Below are 11,253 nucleotides of genomic sequence, written 5' to 3'. Positions count from 1 at the left end.
TCTTCCCTGGCCACCCTTACATTTCACCACCCTCCCTTACTCTATCCTCTCACGTGGATGTGTTTTTCTTCATAGGTATTATCATGGTCTATATTAATATTTATTCGTTTACTTGTTTCAGTTCTTCTCCCACTAGAACGTAAGATTGATGAGAGCCGTGTTTTCACGTGTTTTGTTCACTGCTCTACTCCCAGTACCTAGGATGATAAGAGCACTATGAGAAATCTTAATACATATTTGTTGGCAGTGAATGAGTCAACATACACCGTTGTTAGTCCCTCTGCAAACACATGTTTTAAAATGATCTAAAAGGGAACAAGGATGTGAACTTGTAAAACCCCGATTAACCTCATGTTTTTCATGCTCTGGCAAAGTTGTCTACACACACACACACACACACACACACACACACACACAAAGTACTAAAGGTAAATTTATGTTCCAATGTTTCAAGACACTCCCCTGTTAAACTCATCTCCCTGCTTTCACTATTGTCACATCTAATTCATCTTCCACGTTGAAACCAAGGTAATCAGATAACATCATTCATCTGTTTAAAACCCTTCAATGGCAGCCCATTGTGTCCAGGATAAAATACGCCTAGGGCTTTGCATGGTCCAGCCTCATCAGGATTCACACCTGCCTGATCAGCTCATCCAATAGAGCAAACTCTGCCAAACTCAAAGCCATATTGATGCTGACCTCTCTGCAGAGACTGCCCCTTTCTCCTGGCCTTGGCCAGCTCCTGCTCGTCCTTCAGTTCTTAGAGGAAATGTCATTTTTTTCTATGAAGACTTTTTTAACCTTGTGGTCTAACCTACTTCTTCTTTTTTTTTTTTTAATTTTTTTTAACGTTTATTTATTTTTGAGGCGGAGAGAGATAGAGCATGAACAGGGGAGGGTCAGAGAGAGAGGGAGACACAGAATCTGAAACAGGCTCCAGGCTCTGAGCTGTCAGCACAGAGCCTGACACGGGGCTCGAACCCATGAACTGGGAGATGGTGACCTGAGCTGAAGTCGGACGCTTGGCCGACTGAGCCACCCAGGTGCCCCTAACTTAGTTCTTCTTGATGCATTTTCTGATAAGCGTTCCATGATACACTTCCATAATATTGATCACAGTTCATATAGTTATTGACAATACGATTATTATTTTTAGAAGCCCACTCAACTCCACTAAACTCTGCGTTCCATTACACAAGATCCTTGTGTTCTTTTGTGTCCCCAGTAATCGGCACAATGCAGTGTGGGCTCTCAATCAATATACGTTGACTGACTGAATGAGCCATCCAGAACTACCTTCTGGTAAGAGTGTTGTTAATATACAGCTATTTTACACCATTGTGAGTGCTTTGTAGTTCCCGGAAAGCGTAATGCTTTTGAAATAGTTTTAATTCTAGTGTGCTCTTTTTATCGTTAGCAGTAACTCTCATGCATTATCTGGATTTGATTTAATCCTTTAAAACCTTTCTGAGGTACTCAGTATTGTTTACTCAGAGAGGAGGCTCAGTACAAATGATGGGCACCAAGGTTTGAGTCCAGTCCTATGGACTCCATAGCCTGTGCTTTAACCTTCAGACAGTGCTGCTTCAGCAATAACAGCACCTCCACCGGTCTCTTGCTCCTTTCTGGAGCCTGGGACACGTATTCCTGCAGAGGGCCTTGAATTCACATTCACCGAAACTTAGTTTTCTGATCATTTAAGTAGTTACAAAATCCAATGGAAGTGAACTAAGGCATCTTACTTGATCCGTATCCACTGCAATCAAATACTCAACTTAGTAATTCATGTATGGTCTTGTGTTTTTAGGTCCTGGATTTGGGGTCTTAAAAGACAAGATTTGTACTTTATTTTTTCAATATTATGAGTCAAAAATTTTAAGGAGTACAACTAGACATATTAACTATATATATTAAGATTTGCCTAATATGCAAGATTCGTATTTGGCAGCTACCTGGCATGTTAAATGTTGAACTTAAACATGCTGTGGCATGTACGAATGAGTTTGCTTTCTCTGCCCTCTTTATGACATTCGTGCTGATAAAGAAGGCTCCCGAGTCAGTGAGAATGCCAGATCAGCTATGGAATTTATAACATTATTTGCTTTGAATCAAAGTTCGTTTGATCACCCCTGGCATTCTGGATATCAGCCTGGTTCCTCTTAAATTGTCCTTGTTTATTCTAAAGTAAACCTCGGTTGACGTTTTAAAACCTTGATTAACAGGAAATCAATGGACTGTTGAAATAAGTAAAAGGCAAAAATTCTTTTTGTGTGAGAGTCCACTGGGCCTTTGAAGACATAACGTAATTGACATGTGAGTCACCAGTGTGAATGAGTTTATTATGTATCACTACGATTTTACCTTTAATCACCAATTTTTCCATGTGAGACAATTGTACTTCTATTAAAGCCATTCTAAAATTTCAACACTCTGTGTACCTTTACGGTTATTTCAGATGCGATCCCAAATCTGATTATTCTTGTTTAGATTGAAACAACACGCCAAGACAAGAAATCAGAAACTTTCTAACAGAATTACCTATTTTGTTACGTGATTGACAAGAAAGAGGAGAGATAGCATTTAAGAAGTTTAGAATAATTAGCAAAAATTTCACCTGTATTTAAAGTAGGAATTGGACCATTTGGTAAGTCATGAAGGTTGTTTGAAAGTGAAAAGAATGAAAGTAGTCATTTGGCCTTTTATTTTTCCAGGCTTGTAACATAAATGTGTACTAAGTTAGTGCACTTAGACTTTAATGTACATTTGGAATTGCCTGGGTATCTTGTTATGTAACAGTTTGTGATTTACTAGGCTAGGACCTGAGATTCAGCCTTTCTTTCGAACACTAGTTGATGCTGATGCTGATGGTTCCTAAATCACACTGTCCATGCCTTACATTGTGTAAGAATTCAATATAGGCCGATTTTATTTTTTTATTTTTCATTTATTTTTAATTTTCTTAACGTTTTTTATTTTTTATTTAAAAAAATTTTTTTAACGTTTATTTGTTTTTTCTTTTTTCTTTTTTTTTTTTCAACGTTTATTTATTTTTGGGACAGAGAGAGACAGAGCATGAACGGGGGAGGGACAGAGAGAGAGGGAGACACAGAATCGGAAACAGGCTCCAGGCTCTGAGCCATCAGCCCAGAGCCTGACGCGGGGCTCGAACTCACGGACCGTGAGATCGTGACCTGGCTAAAGTCGGACGCTTAACGACTACGCCACCCAGGCGCCCCAACGTTTATTTATTTTTGAGACAGGCAGAGACAGAGCATGAACAGGGGAGGGTCAGAGAGAGGGAGACACAGAAACTGAGGCAGGCTCCAGGCTCCGAGCTGTCAGCACAGAGCCCGACGCGGGGCTCGAACTCACGGACCGCGAGATCATGACCTGAGCTGAAGTCCGCCGCTTACCCGACTGAGCCACCCAGGCACCCCATTAACGTTTTTTATTTATTATTGAGAGACAGAGAGACACAGAGCATGAGCAGGGGAAGGGCTGAGAGATGGAGAGGCACAGAATCTGAAGCAGGCTCCAGGCTCTGAGCTGTCAGCACGGAGCCCGACGCGGGGCTGGAACCCACAAACCGCGAGATCATGACCTGAGCCAAAGTCGGCGCTCAACCGACTGAACCACCCAGGCTCCCCATAATATAGGCCGATTTTAATTGAATCCATGCAAATTCATTTTGGGAGGCCATGCTATAACTTTGTCATTCTTTTATTTATTGTACAAATATACTGAGTGCCTACTATGTTCCAGACCCTGCAGTAGACCCTGGGTATGCCTAGTGAAAAAATCAGATTCATAGCAACTCTTACAGGCTATGGTAGTCAGAACCAACTGAGTTCTGCTCTGCTTCAGAGTCCTGTGGGGAAGACAAATATTAAAGAAATAAAGACATAGGCCTATAGACAGTATAATGAAAAAATGAACAGGTTTTGACTGCGATGTGCAGAAGCACATTTGAAAGAGGCCTAAGTGTTCACCACATGACGAGGAGGAGAAATGTGTTTCAGGCAGAAGGGGGATGATTTGGATGGTGATCCTAAGATGTGAAAGAGTTTAGCTTCCTTCTGAAACTTTATTGTTTTTGTCTTAATCTTTAGATGGCCAGTGTTAACTAAACTACAGCGAAAGAGTAGAAGGGACAAAGAAATGGGCCAGAGCTGAGTGACCACCTACCTAATTTATTACCGAATAATCTTTCTGACAATAAAAGACTGCATTCTTAATAATTACTTTAAAACAATTAGGTATAAACCAAGGGGTACGGAGACCACCCTAGTGTAGACAGGCAGGCAGAAGCCAATCACACAGGGACTTTGGGCTGTGAGGTGTTGAGGATTTTTGTTTTGATTTTTCCTCCGATGGGAAGAACTCCTGGCCATAAGGGTACCTATCGGGCTATGATAGTGAAATCAGTCTTTTCGGTTTCTTTCCAAATATTTTTTGGTCTACTTCAGAAGATGCAGTGTTAAAAAGATACAACATTAATTGGAAAAAGACTAAGGTCATATTTTAATTTTGTCCACTAGTATATTCCATGTGGTTACATAAGATTTAATTATTATACATGGCACATGAATCAAGCTGTTTCCATTTGTTTAATTACAAGAGCATAAACGCTAAGAAATTCCCATAAAAAACTTTAAGATTCTTGCACTATTAAGTGTTACATAAATTCAAAGAATTTTTTAAAAGTTGATTTCTTTTGAGAGAGGGAGAGAGAGCTCATGAGGGAGAGGGGCAGAGAGAGAGAGAGAGAGAGAATCCCCCTGCTCCATACTGCCAGCACAGAGCCTAATGCAGGGCTTGAACTCATGAACCCGGAGATCATAACCTGAGCTGAAACCAAGAGTCGGATACTTAATCAACTGAGCCACCTAGGCACCCCTAAATTCAAAGAAAATATCAGGTGTGTATACTAGCAGCCTGAGGTGGAGAAGCAGATATTCACAGAAATGATGTTCCTTTCCCCATATGTATCTGCTGGAAAATTAAAATACCTCACACAGATGCTATAGAGAGACCTCTGGAGTACTTTAAAACAACTAGCTAAGTCACCAGCTTCCTTTACATTTCTTCTCTTCAAGAAGCGATTTTAATGTACCTTGTTTTATTGGTTCTACATACGAAAGTGATTTATGTATCTGAAGTGATTTTATGTGCTTTGGTCTAATGACCTTAATAGTAGAAAATATTTCATCGCTTTGAACCTTTTACAATACCCACATCATAAAATCTTTCTTGTACACCCTTATCGCCCGTCTCCGCAAAACTCCCTCAGACAAATTTCCAACACTTGCTTGGCTATATGCGCTGAAGCATGGAAAGGGAAGGGAAAGAATTAGGGAAGGTTGTGTGGCTGGAGTTGGAGCAGAAAGGGAATGAGGGAGAGAAGGGGAAGGGAGAGGGAGGAAGAGAGAGAGGGAGCAGTGGAAGAGATAGAAAGGAAGGAGAGAAAAGGGAGGGGAAGGAAGGGAGAGAGAGGAGGGGGGGGATGGAGGGAAGGAGATTGGAATAAAGAGGAAGGAGGAAGCAGAAAAGGGAGAATTAATGAGATGGCCGAAATAGAAGCAAGAACACTAAGATTCGGTCATCTCACTCACTGGTGACCCAAGACGGATTTTTTAAAAAAAAATCTATTTATCTGGCAAGATTTTGTAAAATGTTTTTATTTATGTATTTATTTAATTTTTTTTTTGAGAGAGAGAGTGAGTGAGCAGGGTAGGGGCGGGGGTGGGGGTGGGCAGAGGATCCAAAGTGGGCTCTTAGCTGACAGCAGCAAACCCAATTTGGAGCTCCAACTCACACACTGTGAGATCGTGACCTGAGCCGAAGTCTGAGGCTCAAGAGCCACCCAGGCTCAGATTTTTTTTTTTTTTTTAATAGAATCGGGCAATAGATTTTTTTTTTTAATCACCTTTTTGGGGGGGGAGGGGTGGGGGAGGAAGCACACAAAGAAAAGACTGAATTCTGACCATAATTCTTCAAGACAGAAAATTCTCCAAGTTCTGTTGTATTTTTTTTTTTCTATTCCTTCTGTAACGGAGGAAATTCTAAGCCACCCAGCTGGACAGAGTCGGTCTTGTTGATCAGAATCTCAAGTTCTTGTTGCTGCTGGGATATATGGCCATTAATCACCAAGGGGCTTGCAGGAGGGTAGGAACCATTTCCACCTCAGTGCTGGAGAGCAACTTAATGTGCTTGCTCTATTTCAGACAGTTAGGACAGCCACTCCATCTAGACATGCTGGCGGAGTTGAATTGTATCCCAGTTAGTTTCTTCTCCTGTTCTCAACAATGAAAGAAAAAAAAAATCCGTCTTTCCTATTAGTAGTACTTTTTTACAATTTATGATCTTCACAGTTTATTTGCTATTCTGATTACTTTTCAAAAAAACATGCTTGGAAAGGCTGTGCCAATTAGTTCTTCCCAAATCTTCATGTATAATGGTCCTGGGATATTCCAAATGCATATATATGTTAAAACATTGTTTCCATACATGAATGGAATCTAGATTGGACCTCTGATAACAATCGTCTGATAACAATTCGATTTCGAATACAGATAAAATACAGAATCTAGAAAAATCTTTTCTATTACCAAAATTAAGGTCTAACGACTGATCAAGGAAGTGTGCTCAGATTTTGATTGAACTAAAACATAAACAAACAAACGCTGAAACCATTGATTCGCATTTTCAAGAGAAAGGGAACATTTGGAAGCTGTTTTCTCATTTCATCAGAATTGACATTCATCTGGCAAGGATTTATACAGTCGTATTACTCATTTAAATATTCAGTGCTTTTGAACTACTTGGTAAATAGCTGTGGCTCTGAGCCCTTGACTCCCCAGCCATACTGTCCACTCTTTCAAAGTCTTGGCACGATCTAGAAAAAGAAAAAAAGAAAGAAATGATCTCTCATTTCCTTCCCAACCTTTCTGAATAGAAGACTGCCATGCTGACAATGCACAATGCTCTTGTGTATCAATGATTCTTGTACCTTCAACACCTCCCCACAACTGCCGTGTGTCAGACCCTCCCCCAGAGCCAAGCGAGTTTCTGGCAGTGATTTGGTTGCTGGGGGAACCCAGTCACTCCCTCAGGACACGGAGGACTGTTCATGTATCCCAGGAGCCGCTCATGGGTGTGGGAGTGAGGGCATCCAAAGGCTCAACTGCTTCCTTTCTTCCCTCTTCCCCAACCTCTCACTGCACGCCCTCTGATGCTGGTTGACTCATTCATGCTCCATACCCCATCATCTCCTCTGGAAGCCATCCATGTTCTCCCGCCTTCCCATTTCCTCCGCCTGCAGCTCTAAGACACAGAAATGCTTTCCTAAAGAGATGAGTGATATCACATCCTTTTCCCAACTGTTTATCTTACCCCCAGCTCATGCTACACCCAGCAAGTTTAATTCCTTTTGTGCTAGAGAGGTCCTTCACATTTGTCACTGAACTAAATTTATTTTAAACGCCGGATGGCATCTTTGCTACTGATAATAGTTCTCCAAAGAATATTTAAAATAAAGAAAATAAGGGCGCCTGGGTGGCTCAGTCGGTTAAGCGGTCGACTTTGGCTCAGGTCATGATCTCGCGGTCAGTGAGTTCAAGCCCCGTGTCGGGCTCTGTGCTGACAGCTCAGAGCCTGGAGCCTGTTTCAGATTCTGTGTCTCCCTCTCTCTGACCCTCCCCTGTTCATGCTCTCTCTCTGTCTCGAAAATAAATAAGCGTTAAAAAAATTAAAAAATAAAATAAAGAAAATAAAGTAGGTATTCCTGTTCATCCACCATCATTTATCTCTTTTATAAATAAAGATGTTCGCTGATTCTGTTTGCCAAAATGGGGTGCACTTGTGTAAAACAAGATTACTCAGCCATCTCAGGTAATAAATGTCCCTCCTTCAGCATGTAACTACTGGAGACTAATGTAGTTGCTGGAAAAAATAAAGGCCATTTCCTGATATTAAGTAGTTCTATAAGATAATATATTTTTTGAAACAATATACTTTTTACAAATTCTAAAAAAACTATAACTTTTTATATTTGTTGCCAAAAGCAATTGAGCACAGAAGACAATGAAACCACCCGAGGATAAGCAAGGTTAACGTTGGGGACCACTTAGATCAGGTTTCCAAAGTGAGTTTCCATGTTCTCATATGGGTGGGCAGGGCTAGAAATGGGGGTGGGGATGAGAGAATAACAATCATGACCAATGGCACTAAAGTATTTCTAAGTGGGTGGCAGAAGGTATGCATCATTTCCTTGTCCATGCAAGATATCACAGCTGCCTCTGTAGAGAGGAAGAAAGGAAGGAGGGGTGAAAGCAGAGGAGGGTATGTGAACAAAATTCTCCCATCCCTACCTTCCTTGGGACACTTCTTCAAACGGTAGGAAAAGTCAAAGAATAAAAGTGAATACAACTCACTTTATTAAGTAATTCACCAAGTGTCTTCTGGGAACACAGGAACCTGGTTCTCCTTGTGGTTGTGACGTGATCATAGATGATTAACTTGGATACTGAAATCATAGCCCGTTCTATTCATTTGAACCTGGGTGGCTGGGTATGTTTGTATCTCTACTTTTTTCATGGATGACACAATTCCATACGATTATTAGTCCCACTATATGATTGTTCCTAAGGGCCCCTAAGGAGGTATAGTATGCCTTAACACAATTCTAGCCTCAGGGGGCTTCATGCTACTATTCCCTCTACCTTGAACTATGTCCTCCTAAATCTTTGCATCATGATTTCTTCATTGGTCATCCAAGCTCGAATCATACCAAAGAGAACTTCCCAAACCTTTTCGACATATAGCAGCCATGGTTACTGCAGCCCTCTCTAAAACTCATTTCATTTTTTTTTTTTTCATAGTTTTACCAACATTTGTAAGTATTGTCTTTATTTATACTTGTTTACTGTCTGAGTCCCAACATTATAATTAGAGCAGAGACCTCGTATGTCTAGTTTGCTGCTCATCTCAGTGTCTACAGAAGCATTTGGCACATGGTTCTTTTAAATATATATTTATTAAAGAATGAATGAATGAAACAATATATGACATATTACTCCGATAAAATAATTTCATTGAAAGCAATGGATAAAGCTTAAATGTTTGTGACTCTCTGACTAGTCCCTTGAAGACAGAAGCAAACAAAAAAAGGAAATTCTGGGAGAGGATAGTGCGCAGATTACCCAGAAGGTGAATCGGTCCGAGGATTCTCTTTCATGTGCTTACTCATTTCCTTTCCCCAGATCCTCTTAATTTAGGCATGTGAAAACACTTGTATGCTGTGACGTACTTTATAAACATAAATGTTTTTTATTTCTACTACCAAGAGTCATCCTACGTTTGCCCTACTTCATTGTTGAAGATGAGGAAGACACTGGTTGTGTGGGGGAAGAACTGAGAGACATAAACTGTATGAAGGTGCAGTACCTGGGAAGGTAGCCAACCTTTGCTGGATGTCTACCATGGATCAGTGGCAATCACAGCTCTCAAAACAACCCTATAAGATACTCCTTGTCGTCTCCACTGATCAGATGAGAAACTGAGATTAAAAGAGTTTTGAAAAGTCTGTTTGAATCATATAACTTATAACTAAAGCTAGTTTTTTTTTTCCCCAAAATCTAATGTTTTCTGCTATACCATGATGGTCTAGGAGGGCAATGATGTGAGAAAAAGGAAGCCAACTCTGTTACCATTGTCCCCTCCTTACTCCACATTACATACAGTATCTAAATATGATGGCTTGTAGCACTACAATCCCTTAAAATGTTGAGGAAAACAATCATTGACTCTTTCTGCCTCTTCATGAAGGCGCCTCTCATTTCCGCTGTGCCTTTGACTTAATTTACTATTGCAAAGGAAGTGCAAAGGGAGAAGCAAAGGAAGAAGGAAAAGGAGGAGGAGAGGGAGGAAGGAAGGGATAGAAGGAAAAAAAAAACAAATATAGTAAGTCTCTGGGCACCAGGATTCTGTCATTTTTTTAAAAATCTTGTTGGCCTGCTGTATATAGACATCTATATCTGCCGTTGTAGAAAATGAGACCAAAGAGAAATACCTTTCCTCCATGTACATCTTGAACCAAAATATCTGGCTCAACATAGATCTAGATTTTGTGTTTTTCTCTTACTACAGACATCACTTTCCTTTCTTGCAATGGCTGGCCTTCAGTTTGGTTTTCATGGTCTTTGCTGAACCACCTTTAACAGTGAGATGTTTTTGCTGTCTCTGTAGCTTTTTTAGGAAATACTCATATCTTTGAATAAGGTTAGGGAGAAGCTGAGGTGTGGATGTGGGAAGGATGAGATACGAGGAGAAAAGGTGCTGAAGCTCAGTTTGAAGTGAAAAACTTTGGAGAGAAGTGAAGTAACCTCACCACCACCCCTAGCCCAGCCCTCAAGAAATGAAGCTGTGGGCCAGGAGGGCTATTACCTAAACTGGGCAGGGGCATCCCGTGTAACTGTGGCCATTTTGGTGTGGGATCTAAGCTTAGAGTCTCACTGTAACTGGTCAGCACTTTGTTCTTGTGGTCACTCTCCATAACACCCCCGTCCCTATACTGTATACTAGAACCAGTCATGTTTGTAGTGAGGTGGAGGGGATCTAGAGTGTCCTCAGCCACCCATATGGTGGTTAAACATGGAGCCCTGTCTGGGCCTGGTTCTTCTCTGACTGGTGCCTTCTCCAACTCTCCCTGATTGGGTTGACCACATCCTTAAATAGTTCTGGCAGTTGGACCTTTATCTGGTCCATCCTGCCGAAACCCTGAATTTGTGCCCTTCTTACATATCTGTCTGGAGTCTTATTTTGCACTCCTGACCCCAGCTGGATGCGTTTTGATGTGGACAATGTAGCCATGTCACCGCCACCCAAAACTAGATGTAAGATGTTTTTATCACCCTAGAAAATGCCTTAGTCCCCTTTCAGTCAGTTCATCCTTTCCTCTGCTCCAAAAGCATCTACCTTCTGAATTGTGACCCTATAAGATTAATTTTGCCTGTTCTTGGACCTCATATATTTGAAAACTTACAGTATTTAAATCTTTGTGTCTGGCTGCTTTCACTTTACAAAATGCTTTGGAGGTTCAGCCATGGTATTATACGTACCCTTCCACCATACAAATATATCACGGATTGTTTAATTTTTAATCTTTTCTTCTGTTGATGGGTGTTAGGCTCTTCCTAGTGTGGGACAATCATGAAGATGGCCACTATGAACAGTCATGCACATTCTCTTCAG

Source organism: Panthera pardus, unplaced genomic scaffold, assembly GCF_024362965.1.
Source record: "Panthera pardus isolate Hobbes unplaced genomic scaffold, ASM2436296v1 HiC_scaffold_13, whole genome shotgun sequence".
Classification (NCBI taxonomy): Eukaryota; Metazoa; Chordata; class Mammalia; order Carnivora; family Felidae; genus Panthera; species Panthera pardus.
The sequence above is the reverse complement of the archived record's forward strand: the minus strand, read 5'-3'. Positions refer to the sequence as shown.